At 39.9% G+C, this 17,272-nt stretch overlaps 2 protein-coding genes and 1 long non-coding RNA gene across 4 annotated transcripts in view; 1 reads left to right on the forward strand and 2 right to left on the reverse strand.

Annotated features, from left to right (window-relative positions):
• Positions 1–17,272, reverse strand: part of LOC128119610 (disks large homolog 5-like) — a 44,936-nt gene that overhangs the window by 16,427 nt on the left and 11,237 nt on the right. The window lies entirely within an intron of this gene.
• Positions 641–9,345, forward strand: LOC128119623 (uncharacterized). Its single transcript, XR_008221590.1, has 2 exons — positions 641–2,104; positions 4,354–9,345. It is a non-coding gene; the product is annotated as an uncharacterized LOC128119623 (long non-coding RNA).
• The window catches only part of Nopchap1 (NOP protein chaperone 1), a 155,060-nt gene continuing 152,945 nt past the window's right edge, over positions 15,158–17,272 (reverse strand). The window contains exon 6 of the mRNA XM_052752970.1: positions 15,158–17,262. The gene's annotated coding sequence lies outside the window, so the exon portion shown is untranslated. The remainder of the gene's footprint in view (positions 17,263–17,272) is intronic.

Below are 17,272 nucleotides of genomic sequence, written 5' to 3' on the forward strand. Positions count from 1 at the left end.
AACATCTTTATGACATGAGTACAAACACTAGCCTCACACCACAGTGCTATCTTCTCACAGGCACAGCGGATTAAAACCACCAATGGCACAAAGCCAATGGTTCTACCAAACTAACAGATGGACCTGGGAAAATTAAATGATAGATCCTTTAAAACAAAGTAGAAATTCACACCTTTTATGAGGGAAGGATTGAGAGTTTCATATCCACAAAGTTAAGGGGCAGATTCTGTTTTGGCTATGGTTAAAAACTATTATCTCCTAGCAAAGGTGATTTTCCCATGATTTTAAACAGTATTTGTTTATTCAGTCATTTTAAAAATAAACATTCATATGATGAATATATGGAAATCTACTGATGGGTACTTTAAAAACAATGTATTTATTTAGAGAGAAGGGGAAGATGATAGATAGATAGATAGATAGATAGATAGATAGACAGACAGATAGATAGACAGACAGACAGGTGACAAACAATACATGCCATACTATTCTGTCATTCTGCTCATGTGGAGACAAAGGAACAAACTGGGAGGAGGAAATTCTCTCTTTTCACCTACCTTGTCATCTCAGTGTCCCTTCCCTGGTACTTTTCATGATCAACTTGAGGATTTGTCTTAGAGGGGTTTTTATGGTTCTGAAATTTAGAGAACAATGTATATCAAAGTGCACTGTGAATGATTTGTGCAGACATTTGTTTCAAATGATGGATGCTCTTAATTAAAGCTAACCCTGGGGGTAAGATTCTTGAAGGAAGGACTGTTATCTGTCTAGCTGGAAGAAACTGCTTGCCCAGAGTAATAGACAGGAAAAGGCAAAAGTGAAGTTACTCTGCCATGCAGGTGAGTGAGTTCATAATGAAAACCACCACTGAATACTAAAAATCACCAAGCAAGATTCCAGGGTGAGTTAATGAAATGGCATGTTCCTTCTTGGCATTGTGCCTCTGAGAATCTATCTTGTGTTTCTCGTGCATTTTTCTGTTGTAAAACTATGGGTTACTAGTGCTATGTATGGCCCTGTGGACAGTCCAGGTTCTAGCATTTAATCAGTTATAGTAGTGTTCACACATATCTAAATATAATATTACAAGTGTCAAAATAAAATTTCTAAGGTACTTCAGAAGTTAACCTTCTAAATCCTAAAGTCTCAAAGACTTAATGAAAAACATTCCAATTAGATGAATTAACGAATACATTTTAGTCTCTCAATCCTTTTTAAACAACAATTACTGAAAAGATGATGCAAAATAATGTGCACAGAACAGGATATACTAATGTTCATGTTTAAATTCATAATCGCTCTAAATGTTGTATTTCAGGACCTATATGAATGCAACTACTCACTCGGAAATTATACCCAGACGTTTGGCTTTATTTAATATTTGATAGTGCTCAGAATATGCTATCTCAAAACATGGTGGCTAGTCATGGGGAGAATTTGAGCCAAAGAATGAATGTGAGGAAGGACTCTGCTTTTACCCTGAAGCTGCTCATAAAACCTAGAAAGGGCTTCCTGACATTTCCTGAAACAGGTCAGAAGCACCACATGTCCCTCCATGGAGGAAAGAAAGGAGCAGCCTCATAGCTACAGACTGATGAAGGCATACACAGGGGACAGGAGCCAAAAGCCCTCACTATTTGCCATTCACCTGCTTGGCTCATAATGGTTTTATTTTGTCACACACTCTATAACATTCCACTTGTCATCAACTCCAGTATAAAATCTCAGGTCTCAGCACTTGTTGAGGGCTTTCCTTCCTTGGGAAGGATCTGGTGTTGTGAAAGTTTGTACTAGGTAAGTCTCCATGCTTTTCTCCTCTCTGTCTCTGCTTTGTTATGGAGTCCCCAAAAAGGGACTAAATGTGGGTAGAAGGAAAAAGTATTTTTCCTCCTGCATTTACTATTTTTCTTCTAAAACTCTTATTTGTCAACCAAATGATAACACTCTCATTTTTTAAAAAAAGTTCTCTCTTCTTCAAAAAACGTCTTCTATTAGAGCCAACAAATAAAACTGTTCAATTCTCCCTTCTAAGGATACCTTGGAGGAATGGCAATTTGAATGGAACAGGCCCTCATCAGCTCATATGGAGTGGCATTATTAGGAGGTTTGGCTTTGTTGGAGTAAGTGTGGCCTTGTTGGAGGTTGTATGTCACTGTGGGGGAGGGCTTTGAGGCCTCTTATGCTAAAGACACTCCTGGTGTTTCAGAGCACTTTTGTTGCCTGTGGGGTCCAGATGTAGCTCCTTCTCCACTCCCAGCTCCTTCTCCATGTCCTGACATGTCCTGCATGCCTCCATGTCCTGCCATGATGACAATGGACTAAACCTCTGAAACTGTAAGCCACAGCTGATTAAAGGTTTTCCTTTATAAAAGTTGCTGTGGTTATGGTGTCTCTTCATAATAATACAAACCCTAACTAAGACAGAAGGTATCCAAAATAATTACAGAGCCCACAGGGAATAAATAAACAGTAATGAATTCTTCTTAAAATTAATTAAATGCTTCAATGCCAGCCTGTTCTACAGAGTGAGTTCCAGGATAGACTCCAAAGTTATACAAATAAATCGTGTCTTAAAAAAAAACAATACAAAACAAAACAAAACTTAAGTAACGAAGTCACACAACTTCCTAATTGTTCATGTTTCAGTTAGGTTCCAGGGTACTTCACAGTCAAATATTTATTCACCAAAGAAAGATAATGAAATGCCACTTAAGATTACCTTTTCCTGAATATGATGTAAACATTTGTGGAAATGCTCAATAATAATCACAGGCATTATGAAATTCTTCCTAAGGAAGGTAAAAAGAAGATAGTTAAAAGCATAAGTGAATGAACTGAGCCAGGCTGACCATCTGTGTCTGCAGAAAAAAAATCTTCTAGTCCAAAGTCAAAAATCTGAATTGTGGTGACAGTGACTGTCTCACACTTTTCTTTGAAAAGATAAAGGGATCCTGCCCAGAGCTCCCATCTGGACCAGAGGTGAGTGTCTGGGATCATACCAGGGAGGCCTGGCCCTAGGTCCCATGCCCGGGCCCAGCCATTCCTGGGGGAAGACCCGCCCAACTGGGCCCTAGTTGATGGCCAGCAGGCAGGGCTCCACTGGGAAGGTTCCCCTTCTCTAAGACTCCCCAGTGGACCCTGAAATCTACATGCCCTGCCGCCACACCCATCTACCACAGACCCCATCCACTTCCTGAGACTTAGAGACCAGCCCCCAGGTCCCATCTTGCCCAGAGCTCCCATCTGGCCTAGAGAGCTCCCATCTGGCCCAGAGAGCTCCCATCTGGCCCAGAGCTCCCATTTGGCCCAGAGAGCTCTCATCAGGCCCAGATAGCTCCCATTTGGCCCAGGGAGCTCCCATCTGGCCCAGAGGAAGAGAGAGCTCTCATTGGAAAGAGTTGTCATTGGACCAAGAGTAACATCAGGAGACAGGGAATCTGCCAGCCCTGATTAGACCAAGAGTGGCTTTCTGAGAAGTAGAATCCACCACCTCTCATTGGACCAAGAGAGTAGCTGGAGTTCTCTCTCTGGGTTCTGCCAAGCCCTGGCAGTCCGACAGCCCACTTATAAAATAAACACACAGATACTTACATTATTTACAAACTGTATGGCCATGGCAGGCTTCTTGCTAACTGTTCTTATATCTTGAATTAACCCATTTCTATAACTCTATACCTTGCCACGTGGCTTGTGGCTTACCGGCATCTTCACATGCTGCTTGTGCTGGTGGCAGCTGGCAGTGTCCTCCTTCCTTTCCTGTTCCCTTAATTCTCTTTTCTGTTAGTGTCGCCTATACTTCCTGTCTGGCCACTGGCCAATCAGTGTTTTATTTATTAACATATTTGCCATACAGAACATCCCACAGCACTATTAAAATAGAAAAGGGGAAATATGGTGATATTTTAATTGTACTGAAATGTGATTTTATTTGCATGTTAATAAATAAAGTTGCCTGGGGGTCAGAGCTAATAGCAAGCCATCACAGAAGCTGGGCGGTGGTGCTGCATGCCTTTAATCCTAGCTCTTGGGAGGCAGAGCTAGGCCGATGTCTGTGTGTTCAAGGATACAGCCAGTATGGAGACACATGCCTTTAATCTCAATACCAACCATAGAAGACCTGGAGGTCTGTACAGATGGGCAGTGATGAGGAGGTCATGTGGTTGGATTTACAACCAATGAGAAGGCAGAATAGAAAGTCAATAAAAAGCACAAACACACAGGAAGTAGCTCTCTTGTGGAGAGGTAGGACAGCAGCGGCAGTAAAGGGTAAGGTTTTTAATCTCAGCTCTTACCTATTGCTCTGACCTCTTGGCTTTCATGTCTGAATCCACTCTGTGTTTCTTATTTTAAAAGGTGGTTACATCTATACAAGAGAGGCTTCCTGAAATGCCAAATCTGTCAGTTCTGACTAGACCAAGAGCCCTTATAAAACCAAGAATGAATCCACGAGTAGATGGGCAGATGTCAAAGCAGAAGTACATACAACAACATAAAGAGCAATACAGCAACACCAGAATCTAGCCCTCCTCCAACAGCAAGACCTGAACATCACAGAGTGGAAGAAGGAGAAGAAAGTATCCTTAAGAATAGCATCATGAAGATGCTAGAGGCCTTTAAAGAAAAAATCAAATATGAAATTGAGAAAGAGATAAACCAAAAAGTGGAGGAAATCAGTAAAGAAAATGAAAAGCAAACAAAAAATGGGAAGAACTCTATAAAAAAACTATAGGAAAGGACAAATAAAGCAGAAGAAAACTATAATTCCTTTAAAGAAAGCCATGAGAAAGCAATGAAACAGGTGAGGGAAACAGTCCAAAATCTGAAAAGGGAAATAGAAACAATGAAGAAGACATAAACAGAGGGAATGCTGGAAATAGAAAATCTGAGTAAATGAACAGGAAACACAGATGCAAGCATAACCAACAGAATACAAGAAATGGAAGAGAGGATCTCTGGTGTAGAGGATACAATAGAGGAAATGGATTCATCAGTCAAAGAAAATACCGATGCCCAAAAAAATCATAACACAAAATGTCCAAGAACTCTGGGACACCATGAAAAGACCAAACCTATGAATAATAGGGATAGAGGAAGGAAAAGAATACCAACTCAAAGGCACAGAAAATATATTCAACAAGATCATAGAAGAAAATTTTCCCAACTTAAAGAAGGAAATGCCTATGAAGATACAAGAAGCCTATAGAACACCAAACAGACTAGACCCCCCCCCCCCAAAAATAGTCCCCTCGCCACATAATAATTCAACGACTAAACATACAGAATAAAGAAAAAAAATTTAAGAGCAACAAAGGAAAAAGACCAAGTGACTTATAAAGACAAAGCCATCAGAATAACACCCAATTTCTCAATGGAGTCTTTGAAAGCCAGAAGGACCTGGACAGATATAATGCAGACACTAAGAGACCATGGATGCCAGCTTAGACTAATATGCCCAGCAAAACTTTCTATCATCATAGACGGAGTGAACAAGACATTCCAAGACAAAGCCAGATTTAAGCAATACTTATCCACAAACCCAGCCCTACAGAAAGCACTAGAAGGAAAATTCCAACCTAAGGAAGTCAGATACACCCACAAAAACACAGGCAATAGAAAAACACCACAGCAGTAAACCCCAAAGAAGAGAAGTACATACACACTACCACCAAAAATATAACAGGAATGAACAATCACTGGCCATTAATATCCATTAATATCAATGGAGTTAATTCACCTATAAGCAGACAAACGCTAACAGAATGGATATTAAAGCAGGACCCATCTTTCTGCTGCATACAAGAAACACACCTCAAATTCAAAGATAGACACTACCAAAGAATAAAAGGTTGGGAAAATTCTTTCCAATCAAATGGTCTTAAGGAGCAAGCAGGTGTGGCCATCCTAATATCCAGCAAAATAGACTTCAAACTAAAATCAATCAAAAGAGATCAAGAAGGGCATTATATACTCATCACAGGAAATATCCACCAAGATGAAGTTTCAATTCTGAACATTTATGCCCCAAACACAAGGATACCCACATATGTAAAAGAAACATTACTAAAGCTTAAATCATATATAAAACCCCACACATTAATAGTGGGAGACTTCAACACCTCACTCACACCACTGTACAGACCTGCCAAATCTAAACTTAACAGAGAAATAAAGGTCTTAACTGATGTTATGATTCAAATGGACTTAATCGATATCTACAGATATTCCATCCTAACAAAAAAGAATATACCTTCTCAGCACCTCATGGATCCTTCTCTAAAATCAACCACATACTTGGCAACAAAGCAAATTTCAACAGATACAAAACAATTGGAATAACCTCCTATGTTCTATCAGACCACCACAGTTTAAAGTTAGATTTCAACAACAACAAAAACTACAGAAAGCCTACAATCTCATGGAAACTAAATAATGCTCAATTGAATCACCAATGGGTTAAGAAAGAAATAAAGAAATTGAAGACTTCCTAGAGATCAATGAAAATGAATATACCACATACCCAAACTTATGGCACACTATGAAAGCAGTGCTAAGAGGGAAATTCATAGCACTAAATGTCCACATAAAGAAGTTGGAGAAATCTCACACTAGTGACTTAACAGCACACCTGAAAGCTCTAGAACAGTAAGAAGCAAAGTCACCCAAGAAAAATAGATGCCAGGAAATAATCAAATTGACAGCTGAAATCAATAAAATAGAAACAAAGAGAACAATACAAAAAATTAATGAAACAAAGAGTTGGTTCTTTGAGAAAATCAACAAGATAGACAAGCCCTTATCCAAACTAACAAAAAGGCAGAGAGATGGAGCATCCAAATTAACAAAATCAGAAATGAAAAGGGAGACATAACAACTAACACTGAGGAAATCCAGAGAATCATCAGGTCATAATTCAAAAACCTCTATTCCACAAAACTGGAAAAATCTAAAAGAAATGGATAATGTTCTGGATAGGTGCCACATACCTAAGTTAAATCAAGACCAGATAAACTATTTAAACAGTCCAATAACCCCTAAGGAAATAGAATCAGTAATTAAAAGTCTCCCAACCAAAACAGCCCAGGATCAGATGGTTTTGGTGCAGAATTCTACCAGATCTTCAAAATAGAGTTAATACCAATACTCTTTAAATTGTTTCCCACAATAGAAACAGAAGGAACATTACCAAACTCCTTCTATGAGGCTACAATTACTCTGATTCCCAAGCCAAACAAAGATGCAACAAAGAAAGAGAACTACAGACCAATCTCCCTCATGAACACTGATGCAAAAATACTCAATAAAATACTGGTAAACAGTCTCCAAGAACACCTCAAAGCAATTATCCACCATGATCAAGTAGGCCTCATCCCAGGGATGCAAGGGTGGTTCAACATATGAAAGTCTGTCAATGTAATACACCATATAAACAAACTCAAAGAAAAAAAAAACCACATGATCATTTCACTAGATGCAGAAAAGGCATTTGACAACATCGAACACCCCTTCATGATAAAGGTCTTGGAATACAGGGAACACACCTAAACATAATAAAGGCAATTTACAGCAAGCCAACAACCAACATCAAAGTAAATGGAGAGAACTCAAAGTGATTCCACTAAAATCAGGAACAAGGCAAGGCTGTCCGCTCTCCCAATACTTATTCAATACAGTACTTGAAGTTCTAGCCAGAGCAATAAGACAACATAAGGAGATTAAGGGGATACAAATTTGAAAGGAAGAAGTCAAAATTTCGCTATTTGCAGATGACATGATAGTATACATGAGTGACCCCAAAAATTTGACCAAGGAAATCATACAGCTTATAAACACATTCAGCAACATAGCAGGATACAAGATTATACAGGATACTGATAAAAAAAATCAGTAGCCCTCCTATATAAAATTGACAAACAGGCTGGGAAGGAAATCAGAGATACATCACCCTTTACAATAGCCACGAATGATATAAAATACCTTGGGGTAACTCTAACTGACCAAGTGAAGGACCTGTATGACAAGAACTTTAAGTCCCTGAAAAAAGAAATTGAAGAAGATGTCAGAAAATGGAAAGATCTCCCATGCTCATGGATAGATGGATAGGCAGGATTAACATAATAAAACAGCAATCTACCAAAAGCAATATACAGATTCAATGCAATACCCATCAAAATACCAACACAGTTCTTCACAGACCTAGAAAGAACAATACTCAACTTCATATGGAAAAAAAAAACCCAGGATAGCCAAAAGAATCTTGTACAATAAAACAACCTCTGGAGGCATCACGATCCCTGACTTAAAGCTCTGCTATAGAGCCACAGTAATAAAAACAGCTTGGTACTGGCATAAAAACCGACATGTGGACCAATGGAATTGAATTGAAGACCCTGACATTAATCTGCACACCTATGAACATATAATTTTTGACAAAGAAATGAAAACTGTGCCATGGAAAAAAGACAGCATCTTCACCAATTGGTGCTGGCATAACTGGATGTCATCATGTAGAAGGCTACAAATAGATCCATATCTGTCACCGTGCACAAAACTTAAGTCCAAGTGGATCAAAGACCTCAACATAAATCCAGTTACTCTGAATCTGATAGAAGAGAAAGTAGGAAGTAGTTTTGAATGCATTGGCACAGGAGAACACTTCCTAAATATAACACCAGTAGCACAGACACTGAGAGAAACAATCAATGGGACCTCTTGAAACTTAGAAGCTTTTGTAGAGCAAAGGACATGGTCAACAAGACAAGTGACAGCTTACAGAATCGATAAAGGTCTTCACCATCACCACATCTGACAGAGGGCTGATATCTAGAATATATAAAGAACTCAAGAAATTAGACATCAAAATGCCCAACAGTTCAATTAAGAAATGGGCTATAGAACTAAACAGAGAATTCTCAACAGAGGAAACTCAAATGGCTGAAAGACATTTAAGGAATTGCTCAACATCCCTAATCATCAGGGAAATGCAAATCAAAACAACTCTGAGATACCACCTTACACCTGTCAGAACGGCTAAGATCAAAAACACTAAAGGCAGCTTATGCTGGAGAGGATGTGGAGCACAGCGAACTCTCGTCCACTGTTGGTAGGAGTGCAAGCTTGTACAGCCACTTTGGAAATCAATATGGAGCTTTCTTATAAAATTGGGAATCAATCTCCCCCAAGACCCAGCTATACCACTCTTGGGCATATTCCCAAGGAATGTTCAATCATACCACATGGGCAAATGCTCAGCTATGTTCACAGCAGCATTATTTGTGATAGTCAGAACCTGGAAACAACCTAGATGACCTTCAACTGAAGAATGGATAAATAAAATGTGGTACATATACACAATGGAGTACTACTCAGCAGAGAAAAACAATGACATTGTGTGGTTGGCAGGCAAATGGATGGATCTAGAAAAAAATCATCCTGAGTGAGGTAATCCAGGCTTAGAAAGACAAACATGGTAGGCACTAACTTATAGGCAGATACTAGATGTAAAACAAAGGATGACTAGACTGCTACTCACAACTCCAGGGAGGCTACCTAGTAAGGAGGACTGTAAGAAAGACACAGGGATCGCCCAATGACAGAGAAATGGATGATAAACATGAGCAAAGTGGACGTGTGCTGTAGGATGGTCTGTATGTCAAATGTGTTGCTGATTGGTCAATAAATAAATCACTGATTGGCCCGTGGCCAGGCACGAAGTATAGGTGGGACAAGGGGGAGAATAGAGCTGGGAAGTGGAAGGCTGAGGAGAGAGACACTGCCAGCCGCCATGATGAGAAACAACATGTAAAGATGCCGGTAAGCCACGAGCCATGTGGCAAGGTATAGATTAATGGAAATGGATTAATTTAAGCTGTAAGAACAGTTAGCAAGAAGCCTGCCACGGCCATACAGTTTGTAACCAATATAAGTCTCTGTGTTTACTTGGTCAGGTCTGAGCGGTTGTGGGACTGGCGGGTGTCAGAGATTTATCCTGACTGTGGGCCAGGCAGGAAAACTTAGCTACAAATGGCATCCAACGTGGTGGCAAGAGTTTCCACCTAAAAACTGAGTAAAAAGATTCTAAAATGGAGCTAAAAACAGTTCCTAGTTGTCCCTTTCAAGTTAGCGGCAGCCTGCCGGTTTGAGCTACTGGCGGGTTCCTAGCGTGCATGCATGCTCGACCTGCAGTATGGCGGGAATGAGGTCTCTGCAAGTGGCACATTAAGCTGTGTGGTGGATTTAGCCTTTGCTAGTACAAAACAAAACAAAACAAAAAGAGGTTTCTGGGGCTACACGCTGCTTTGATAGAAGCATAAACCCACTATTTCTGAGAGTTGATGGCTCCCAGAGCTGGCGGAAAACGTATCACCGCCATGTTGGGAAGCTGAAGTGCGCCAGCGCCATTTCAGTTCAAAGCAATAGGCTCAAGCTAATATAAAAAAATAAGCCACGTAAAGATGGCTACCACACAGAAAATCTGGATTATGTTCTCTTTGATATTTGTAACTGAAGAAAAACATTTGATTACAAAAGCTGTTGAGTTATTCCAAAATGTATATTTTAAAGGTACCTTGTCTTCAAAATTTGGATATAAGGATATGTTGCTTTGGAAAAGAGTCTCTTTTGTTTCCACAGAAAGCCAGAGGCTATGGATTTGTTCCAGATTAAGATACATCAGGTTTGACCAGCCAAGACCACCTGAAAGGTCTCCGATGACACCATGGCCCAGATGATCCAACATCCAGAACCGTTTCAAGGCAACTGGCTCAGACGATACACCCTCATGGACTACTCCATAATCCTAAAATTTTCTTTGTGTCCCCATAAGATACAGCACCCCCCTCCAGCAGGAAGTAATAAGAGAAGCTACGCCCAAATTCCCAAATATACCAAGCTGACTTTGGAGATGTGTAAAGGTTAAAACCTTCCTTTTTAAGAAAAGAAAAGGGGAAGTGCTGTGGGATGGTCTGTATGTCAATTGTGTTGCTGATTGGTCAATAAATAAATCACTGATTGGCCCGTGGCCAGGCACGAAGTATAGGCAGGACAAGGGGGAGAATAGAGCTGGGAAGTGGAAGGCTAAGTGAGAGAGACACTGCCAGCCGCCATGATGAGAAACAACATGTAAAGATGCCGGTAAGCCACAAGCCACGTGGCAAGGTATAGATTAATAGAAATGGATTAATTTAAGCTGTAAGAACAGTTAGCAAGAAACCTGCCACGGCCATACAGTTTGTAACCAATATAAGTCTCTGTGTTTACTTGGTCGGGTCTGAGCGGTTGTGGGACTGGCGGGTGTCAGAGATTTATCCTGACTGTGGGCCAGGCAGGAAAACTTAGCTACAGACGTGGGGCGGTAATGAAGGGCAAGGATCAGGGAAAGAGAGTGTAGAGGAGTGGGAGATACCAGCTGGATCAAGAACAGAGAGGCAGAACAAGAAAAGAGAGACCATGACAAATGAAGACCCCATGGGAATAGGAAGAAGCAAAGTGCTAGAATGGTCCCCAGAAATCCACAAAGATACCTCCACAATAGACTACTGGCAATGTTCAAGAGAAAGCCTGAACTGACCTACTCTGGTGATCGGATGGCCAAACACCTAACTGTCATGGTAGAACTCTCATCCAATGACTGATGGAAGCAGATGCAGAGATCCACGGCCAAACTCCAGGTGGAGCTCTGGGAGTCCAGTTAGCAAGAAAGAGGAGGGATTGTATGAGCGAGAGATGTTGAGACCATGGTTGGAAAAAGCACAGGGACACATAGCTAAACTATGGGAAACACATGAAATATGAACCAATAGCTGAGGAGACCCCAACTGGATCAGGCCCTCTGGACAAGTGAGACAGTCGATTAGCATGATCTGCTTGGGAGGCATCCAGGCAGTGGGACCTGGACCTGTCCTTAGTGCATGAGCTGGCTTTTTGGAGCTTGGGGCCTATGATGGGACACTTTGCTTAGCATGGGTGAAGGGAGGAGAGGACTGGACCTTTCTTGAATGAATCTACCAGTCTGAGCTGAATCCCCTGGGGAGTCCTTGCCCTGGAGGAGATGGGAATGGAAGGTGAATTGGAGGGAGGGTGGGGAGGAGGGAGGACAGGGGAATCCATAGCTGATATGTAAAATTAAATTAAATTATAACATAAAAAGATAAAATTTGTATCAGATTTTAATGCTATTGAACTGCAAACTTTTAAATAATTCAGTTTTAAAATTCTTTGAGAATTTCATCTATGCATACAGTGTATTTTGATCATATTACCACTCATTCCTCACAAATGGGCCCTGATCCACTTTGCTAATCCCAACATTACTAAATCCATGACTTTTGTTTTGTTTTAAATCATCTATGTAAGGCAGCACTGCATGCCCATATGCTCATGTGTTAGAGCCATCACTGAGTTTGCTCAAACTACCTGGCATCAGCACCCTAAAGTAAACTGACTCTTCCTCCTCCAAAAGCCACCCACTGCCACCAGCTTCTCAGTTAGGGGTTTGAGCCAGTGAACACCTTTCTCTTCCATACTAGAATGTTCATGGCTTGACCTTGAAGTTCATGAGTGCAGTAGTCCTGTCCTGCCCAAAAGATACTATTTTATTTCAAGTGTTGTAATATGCTACAAACATTTCAGAGATATCAAGTTTTATATAAAATATAATTATGTGTTGGGAGGAATTCTGAAGAAAATGTTAGTGTTCTTATTTGACTGATAATATTCCCATGTGAGTTATAATTAAATGAATCAAGGCAGTACTGCATCATGAATCTGACTGTTGCTTTTTATACGTGAAAATTATTGAGGTAATTTCTTCTGTCTATATAACTTCTAAAATGCAGAGTCAGAAGCTGAAGGTGACAAAAGACCACTGGAAACTACACTGAGGCTATATTCATACTCTTGATATTTCAGATAACCATGATTTGCATTTGGTGCTTGAAAGCTGGTCTGCCTGATATTTAGGACATGACTGTCAGTTTGCCTCAGTTCTTCTCTTACACATTAACATAGAGAATTACAGTAGGCTTGGTGATGTAAACAGTGTGTTCACTCCAATGCTGAATGCTGCCATCTACAGCCCAATGATTAAGGCTAGAAAGGGAACCCTGATGTCATCCTCATCAGAACAGCATTGTCCTTGTCGACAGCCTGAATTTTGAATTAAGTGGATAGTGTAGGCATCAAGATACTTGTGTTTATCAATATTCAGACCCCATTGGACTCCTGTCTGGATTGTTTTTACTGATTTTGTTTCTCGTGATTTTGTATGTATATACATTTATGGGTACATATATATGTTTAACATATTTCCAACCAAAATCTGCTTCAGTAATTCTTCTCTATTTCTTTTTCCAGAAACATGGTCCATGATGTTCCATTTTTTCTTACAAGATTTCAGAGACTTGAACTTAATATACAATAGCATATCAAATGTGGACATGTTTTCTCAAAGAAGGATCCCCATTGTATTATTTTTATACTCCGAGGATGATGTGTAATACCAATCACCAAAGCATTAGCAAATAAACACTTTTCCCACACATTGTCAGACTTCCTCCTATATTTAATTTTCCTTCTTCTGACTTTTCTTGATTAACATTCTGGAGTGACCCATCTCATCCCGACCTTTCAACTGCAGGCACTTCTACATTTCATTTCATCAACTTGCTGCATCTCCTCTTTAAAGGATTCCAGACTAGTTATTTAATGGGGTGTCCTTGTGCTGCTGAGCTCAATGCTAGAAACCCCCTACTAAGTTTGCTGTCTTTATAAAAATAACATCCCCAAAGAAAAACATGATCAGCCCATCACATTCTGGAAAATCTGTGAGATGGCATCAGAAATTGGTAGTCTTAAATCCTCCATTTCCTTCTGACTTTTCTCTAAAATATGTCCTTAAAATTTTGGCAATGGGGATTTAGCTCAGGGGTAGAGTGCTTGCCTAGCAAGCACAAGGCCTTGGGCTTGGTCCTCAGCTCTGAGAAAAAAAGTGATCTAAATGTAATCTTCAGAGTATCTAGCCTGTTAATATTTCTGGACCAGAAACTCTTGCCTCTCCATTATAATAATCCATGCTAGAACCCAATCTGTTTTGTCTCAACCTCTCTGTATCATCTGCTACAACAAGGATTCCTTATTCCTTTTCTAGAGTTCTATACAAACCCTGGAGAATTCATTTAGAAAGATTCTTGGGGCCTAGAATGCCAGGGCCCCCTGGATGACTAGTATTTGTCCCACCTCACCTCACATATCAATACAAAAAAAAGTGGGACCACTGAGAGACAACTGGAATGGAATTAAATTTGAGGGCTATTTTTGGAAAACACAAATCCTAGAATTGTCCAGAATTAAAGGGCTACAGATACTAAAAGAAAAATTCTGAGTTCTTCAACCATACCTAGTTCTCTGACCAATATTTGGAAGAAGGACAAATGTTCTGAGTCCATCCTGCCTTTGGTGAACCCAATAAACACTATAGTGCATAGCCTGAAAACTGTATATACTCCTAACTGTCTCTCTGTGTTTCTGTCTCTCTGTCAGTCTTCTGCCTATCTATCTATCTATCTATCTCTCTCTCTCTCTCTCTCTCTCTCTCTCTCTCTCTCTATCTATCTATCTATCTATCTATCTATCTATTTCATCACCTATCTCTATCCATCCATCCATCCATCCATTCATCCATCTTCTCCTACAACTACTCTTCCTCTTTTATTTCTCCTTCTTCTTGATTTTCCCTTATTCATCCCGGATATTATAACCATTTTTGCCTCCCTGAATTTTTACAGGGCTTTAGAAAATGCTAATTACATCATAAAAAATAAAAAAACTTTTCTCTGTAGGTTTTATTCTCCATATTTTCCCCCCCAAAATCTTTATAATCCCTATCTTTCCTGGTACTTGCTAAAATATGAGGTTCCTTAGATCTCTGACACTGTGACACTAAAAGTATTGTGAAAAGGAGTGTTTGTTTAAAAAATGCAAGTTGTGCTTAAAATGAGCCCAAAACCTATCATGAAGTTTACAAAAATGTTTTCTGACTATATAAATTCTTGTCAAGAGGTAAAATCTGTAGAGTTTTCTAAATGGAAATGGAAAGTTGTACTCAAACCCAGAAAAGTCATAAGTCAGAAATTTTACAGAAGAGAAAAAAATCAAGATCATATATGAAACTGCTGTATTTATTAAAATTCCTTAGGACAAAATTCATTACACTTGTATACAATTAGAGTGTAATTCTCTGTTTGAAATAAAAGTGATAGAAGATGCCACTTAGTTTCAACCTTTTATACAGAGAAAAGGAAAATCCATGCTAGAACTTGCATTTGATAGCCTTAAAATGGCCTGCAAAAAGAGCTTGTCTTAGTCAGGGAGCATTCTGTCTCTCAACTATTTGATACAAAAGACTTTCAAAAGATCAATGAAACCTCCTGTCAAAGCTTGGCTCATGGGATTGTAGGCTATGAGAACAGATGAGATCAATTTGAGTGCAATAGAAGTAGGAAAGTAGGTGAGCCACTTACAAAAACCTCCTTGAAATACAGGCTATGTAATCTAATGAAATCTGAGAGAAATTATTTCCTCATGGACTGGATCACAGGAAGCGTTGGGGATGCTTGGTTATCACAAGCAGAGGTCTCACACACACTGGAAGATGATGAAGGAAGGATGGGGTTTTCCTGATAAAATATATATGAGAGAAGCAGTGCTTTGCGGCCAATTCACTGGGCATGATAGAGCACTGGGCTGTGCTTACAGAAGAGGTCAAACATAAAATGGTTGATTCACCAGGGACTTCAGGACTTGTGTTTGCCTTTAGTGCCTTTGCAGAGCTCCATGGGACAATGTGAACTTATACAAACAACTAACATTTTAAGGAATGGGTGAAATGTTGTGTAACAATTTTCCTTTGTATAACATGAAATACTTTTCTATTATTTTTGAGATAATAATTACATTATTTTCTCTTATTTTTCATCCTTCCAAACCCTCACTACACTCCTCCTTGCTCTGTTTCTAATTTATGACCTCTATATTCATTAATTGTTGCTATGTTCATATACATATATATATATGCATGAAGATATATATGTGTGTGTGTGTGTGTGTGTGTGTGTGTGTGTGTGTGTGTGTGTATCCATATAGTTATATATTCCTAAATGTAAACCAATCATTCTGTATAGCTAGGATATATGTTTTCAGGACTGATCATTTAATATTGAGTATCCAACTGATGTGCTCTTCCCTGAGTAGGACTATTTCCTTAAGTCTCAGAAAGTTCTGTGGAAAGAGAGAGGAGGTTCATAATACTCAGGAATTAAACCATGGCTGGGAAAGCTGAAATGTACAGGATTAACAAGGCCCTTCCGCTCCCAAGGTTAAATAGGTGTAATTAAGGAGAACTGAGGAAATGAGACCCTCTGTCTCATTCACCTGCAAACAAGTCATGCAGACACATTCAGAGTTCTAGTCTTCATGAGTCACCCATTCTAATGTGAGCCTTTGTGATGCCACACATTAGAGTTATTCATATTCCTATAAGTAATACCATACCTATACTCCTGTAATAACTTCAATAAACTCATTAATTTGAGAGAAAAAGAATTACACAGTCTTCCCTGAGAGGCAGACAGATAAAGAGGAACTGATAAGTAATACAAAAAGCCAACTTCTGGCTTCCTTTTTATTTTCTATACTGAGACAAAGGCTTAGTAGGCTGTGTCTTCCACCAGCAGGCTGCCTCTTCCAGCTGTCTGCTTCAGGACAGATAGGTATGTTCACAGTCAGTGCTGAACATGGTCACTTGAAGATGCAGGTGATCACCCAGACTGTCACCCACAGTCAGAGGACCTAGTTTGATCCTGTGCTTGTTCCCGCCAGAGTCCAAGAGTTTCCAGCTTGGGTAGGCTATCTCTGTGGTTTTCCCCATCATGATCTTGACCTCACTCTGGTTGTTTCTGGATGTTCGAACATTTAGAAATAGAAAAAAAGTTGCTGGGTATAGTGATGCATGCCATGATCTCAACCAATTGGGAAATGAGGAGGAGAATGGAAGACTGACTGCAGTGCAAGTTCCAGGAGAGCCTGTGTCTCAAAAAAGTCATGTGAACTGTGCCACCATTCTCATGGCTGATGAGGCCAGATTTGGGGAGTCTGAAGCCAGGCTTTGTCTTGTGCAGCTCTGAGTAAGGTTGAGGAGGCTGTCCCTTGGGTAAACTGAAGCATGTGAAAAGGAGAAGAAACCAGCAGACACCTGAGACACTCCTCTCCCTGTAGAAGA

This window comes from Peromyscus californicus, unplaced genomic scaffold (genome assembly GCF_007827085.1).
Source record: "Peromyscus californicus insignis strain IS unplaced genomic scaffold, ASM782708v3 Scaffold_24__1_contigs__length_46423439, whole genome shotgun sequence".
NCBI lineage: Eukaryota > Metazoa > Chordata > Mammalia > Rodentia > Cricetidae > Peromyscus > Peromyscus californicus.